Source organism: Lactuca serriola, chromosome 6 (genome assembly GCF_051521515.1).
Source record: "Lactuca serriola cultivar US96UC23 chromosome 6, Lser_US96UC23_V15, whole genome shotgun sequence".
Lineage (NCBI taxonomy): Eukaryota > Viridiplantae > Streptophyta > Magnoliopsida > Asterales > Asteraceae > Lactuca > Lactuca serriola.
The window spans coordinates 54,657,274-54,662,466 of NC_136413.1; the positions used below are offsets into that span (position 1 = coordinate 54,657,274).

Below are 5,193 nucleotides of genomic sequence, written 5' to 3' on the forward strand. Positions count from 1 at the left end.
TGTGTAATGATCGTTGTGCGCTAATCGTGGCTTACTACTAAGACTGACTGTGTGTTGGGTTAAGATTTGAAACCCTAATTTTATATCTGCTGGCTTGATTTCAATCTTACTGTTACTTTCTTTTTCCTTTTTTCATGTGGATTGCTTCACAAAGCGTTGCATTTCAAGACGGATGGTCGTATGTTGTTCATCTTCTAGGGCATATTTACCTTAATGATCTGTGATTTAAGATAATTTGTCTCTGTTTTTTTTTCTTTTTCATGTGTTCTATCTATACATATCTGAATTTTGAACCTGATCTTAAGATTGATTCTGATATAAAAGGTGAAATATCCACAAAATGTTGGAAGGGGTTTATTCGAATTGCAAAGAGATATTTGTTAAAATATCCAGGGTATCATTCTATCATTTACATCAGTTATATTGGTAATTAGCATAATCCAAATTTCTTTCATTCATTTTATTATTAACTATTTGTAGTTTCATTGTTTTGCTCTGAAGCCTGATTCTTGATAAGTTTTTTCTGCAGCCTAGGTGATGGGGCATGCCTAAATTGAACCCTTTCACAGGGCCACTCCATAGTAGTCTTTATATACTTGCTTATCTTCTTTACACTCTTAAAACTAGTACAAATTTGTTTCATAAATAATAATGCTCGTTTGTACTTGTTACAATGCTTATGAGACATTCATTTGGTCATCTACTATGAGGGTATATAATAACTAGAATTATATAATATATGTGGTAGAGAACTCAAAATTATTACTATATAATCTTGATTTGTTCATCTTTTTCAGCCCATGATGATTCAAAGTTCTGAAAAGGTATCCAGAGGTAGAGTTGAAAACAACACTTCCATCTCTACAAATCCTGATGTTGGTATTAGGAAGCACAAATAAGAAGGTTTTCAGCAACATACTACAGGTCTGGTAAGTATCCAAAAGTATTTATAATGAAGACAAAATTGTGAGTTTTATGAAATAGGGTTACACGAAATACTCATGCTACCCTTATCTAGTTTCCTATTTGCATTGTATCTTTGTATATAAAATGAGGGATTAATCAAAAAAAAAAATAAAAGAAATATTTTCCAGATAACTTCTAGTTTTCATCTATTATAATGACCCTAGGAGTCTGTTACAGGAACCTACAGAAGCAAACTTTTTCAGTGAATTTGGTGAAGGGAGTAGGTACAAATTATTGGAAATTATTCGTAAAGGAAGCTCTGGTATTGTATGTTCTGCATATGATACTCATGTTGGCGAAAAAGTAGCAATCAAAAAGATAAATGATATACTCGAATATGTTTCTGTTGCTGCTAGTATCATGCGTGAGATTAAGCTCCTTCTCCTTCGTCATCCAGACATTGTGGAAATCAAATACATCTTATTGCCACCTTCAAGAAGCGAATTCAAAGACATATATGTGGTTTTTGAGCCTATGGGATCTGATCTACATCAGGTTATTAAAGCAAACGATGACTTAACACCAGAACACCATCAATTCTTTCTTTATCAACTTCTTCGAGGACTGAAATACATACACTCATGTTATACAGTGTTATCATCTGATGATATGAGTATTTGTTTAATTGTTTGAAGTAATCATGCCTTGTTATATTTTTGTGTATTCTGATTGTGAATTACTTCTTTTGCAGCAAATGTCTTTCACGGAGATCTAAAACCCAGAAATATTTTGGCCAATACGGATAACAAACTCAAGATCTGTGACTTTGGTCTTTCAAGGGCTGCATTCAATGATCCACCAAGGAACTGTTGGAATGGAGATTGTGAGAGAAATGCAAGGTCCAATTCACGCCATTTTTGTCCCTGTAGGTGGTGGTGGTTTAATTGCAGGTATTGCCGCCTATGTGAAAAGAGTTTCACTAGAGGTAAAGTAAAACCTAAAAAATCTTTTATGATGATATTATAATGAAAAAGATTCTCATTCTATGAAATTTTGTTACATAGGTATGAATCATTGGTGTAGAGCCAGCTGATGCAAATGCAATGGAGTTATCATTACACCATGGTCAAGGCATAATGCTTGACCAAGTTGAAGGTTTTGTAGATGGTGTTGTTGTTAAAGAAGTTGGCCTTGAAACTTTTCGTTTATGCAGAAAGTTAATTGATGGAGTTGTTCTTGTCGCCCGTGATGCCATTTGTGCATCCATAAAAGTCAGTATATTCTTAATGTTTTTTAGAATTTTTTAATGTTTTTTGAAGTCTCAGATGTTTTTAATGTTTTTTGAATTTTTGAATTTGTGATGTAGGATATGTTTGAGGAGAAAAGGAGTATTTTAGAACCAGCAGGGGCTCTAGCACTTGCTGGAGCTGAAGCATATTGCAAATTTTATAACCTTAAAGATATTAATGTTGGTAGGCAACAGGAGGCTGTTCTTGCAACTTTCCTTCAGGAAGAACCCGAAAGCTTTAAACAACTTTGTGAACTGGTACATAACTAAATAACTAAATAACCAAATAACTAAATAATGAAATAACGAAATATCATTTCATTTTTTTATTTAAAAAAAATTGTGGTGGCAGATAGGGTCGATGAATATTACTAAGTTCAAGTATCGATATGGTTCTGGAGAGAAACAAGCTTTAGTTCTATACAGGTTAAAGATCGTTTTTTTTTGAGAAAAATTTAAATTTATATTTTGACAATTTTTTTTGTGATTGTTAATTGTTATATTGTTGGGCTGCATACAAAGTTTGAACTATAAGCAATGGTGGAGAGAATGGAATCACATGAATTAAAAACTAAGGAATTTACAAATAATGACATGGTTAAGGATCATCTACACCATCTGGTAATATGTAATAATAGCAACATACTTTATTTCTAATCTGATTATTTGAGTTATATATATATATATATATATATAAAGACTAAAATACCCTTGACTTCCAGATGGGTGGGAGAACGAATGTTGAAAATGAGCTACTATGTCGGTTTGTTTTTCCGGAGAGGCCAGGGACATTGATGAAATTTTTGCATGGGTTTAGTCTACGATGGAATATTAACTTGTTTCATTACCGAGCACAGGTTAGATAAAATATCTTTTTATTCTGATTTTGCCCTTTTGAGTTTTGATGTTGGTGTGGTGAATGGTGATTCTAATGCTTGTTTTTTTCATTTTTATTATGTGAAAAGCGAGAAATGGGGGCGAATGTTTTGGTTGGGATTCAAGTGAATTAAATGAGTTTTGGGGTGTTGAAATGAGCTTGGATATGAGTATGAAATTGAAACAGATAATGAAGCATTCCAACTTTTAATGCGTTGAAGGTTGACCAAAAGTCAACTGTTTTTTCATTGGTAGGTTCGATACAATTTGACATTAACTAGGTTATATAGTTAGGGAAAACCTCTTAATAACAATATACAAATATTTGTCTACTATTGGAATGATTATTTGTATGACATTAACTTTTGTGCAATGTATTATATTTTTTGTATATGGTATTTGATTTTCTATTAAGAGACATAAAATGGAAATTTAATTTGAAAATTAGTAAATCTATAAATAATTTTTTGTAAAAAAATAGAAAATTACGATACGCAAAAATGTGTGTCATCTTCATTTATGACATGGCCTTTCTTGACAGCGGTTTTAATGATACGCATTGCGTGTCATAAATGCGCGTCGTAAATGCGCGTCGTCTATAAAGGACGCGCAAAAACTTTTCGTCTCTCTTTATGACAGGGCCTTCCTTGACGCACATTTGCGCGTCGTCTGAGCGTTTTATGACGCGCAATGAGTGTCGTAAAAGGCTGTTTTTCTAGTAGTGGCTCATACTTTCAGAAGTAAGTAGTGAATTAAGAGTGTAATAAATAGATTGTAGATTATCCATGGAGATTAGACATTGCAATGAGATTGCTACAATATTCATTAGTACTTAGAAAACGGAGATTTAGAGTATTAGATAAACCCACACTCAGAGAATTACTTCATGGATTATATCACAAGTAATTCTGAGATGATAATATCTTTTATTCTTCAAAGGGAGATATATGAGTTGTAATTTACAAGCCAATTTTGCATTGGTATTGTGAAAACGAATCAGTAACATGATGTTATAAAATGTAATGTCATGTATGATTTGGTGAGTATAGGATACAAGTATATAAGTCGAAGTTTATTATTTCTTTTTTTCTTAATAGGGAACTCAATATCTTTGGGCCCCTCGGTGATTTGGTGTTGACATTATAGTGATGGGCCCTACCAGGATGAAATTGATGTGTTCAATTAGTAACCTAATGACGTCAACACAAATCAGGAAATCGGGAAACAAAATTTTGGACAATGAGATTGATTATAATCCATGTCTTGCGTTCATATGATATCTTAAAGAACGAAGGATTATTTGATAATTTATCTTAGGGCCAATGTCTGATTTGATCAGAGTTAGGCAATGGCTTTGGAAAACACTCTTTGCTGTTTAATTTAGAGGCTACACTTGCAATTGTAGTTACATACTAATCCAATTGGGAGACTGTTGGATTAAGGTGTTTAATCCAATAACTAAATTTGTGTATACTTGAATTAAAAGCAATGTTCTTTTTTGGTTGCCCTGAAAGTTAGTAATTGATTATAATGATATTTGGAGAGAGAGGTTGATTTATTGATTTATTATGTGATTAACAAATATCAATAAATAGTTTCTTAATATATTATGAGATTAATATGTTCATTAGAAATAGTATTATTTAATTAATAATTAACCATAAATTAATTGGAATTAGTTTCGGAATTAATTAGATTAATTAAAAGTGTAGGGACTTAAGCTGTAAATGTTCAATGGTTGAACAAGAGGGATTCTAGAACCTTCCATGGGTCATAAACTGTGTTAAAGAGCCTTTTAAGGGTTCTAGATTAATCCTTAAATATAATTATGGAGTTGGATAATTACCTAATTTGAAATAATAAAATTATATTCAAATTAGGGTTTATAGGGTTCCTGAGTGCAATTATAAATACGAGCCCTTTCCTACTAGTATTTGTCCAATCCTAATCCAAGAAGGATTGTAGAAAATTCACCTCTCTCATCCTCTTTCCTCAAGTCTTCTTCTTACTAGGGTTTGGGTACAAAGCATTAGAGGCATCAAGATTTTGTTGCTTGCTTTCCAAGGCATTTGAAGAAAGGAAATGATTTGATTATTTACTATATTAACGAACAAGTATGTAAA

The 5,193-nt window shown here is 32.2% G+C and overlaps 1 pseudogene; it reads left to right on the forward strand.

Annotated features, from left to right (window-relative positions):
- Window positions 1-1,756: 1,756 nt before the first annotated feature.
- Window positions 1,757-3,289, forward strand: LOC145058662 (threonine dehydratase 1 biosynthetic, chloroplastic-like; annotated as a pseudogene).
- Window positions 3,290-5,193: the final 1,904 nt, after the last annotated feature.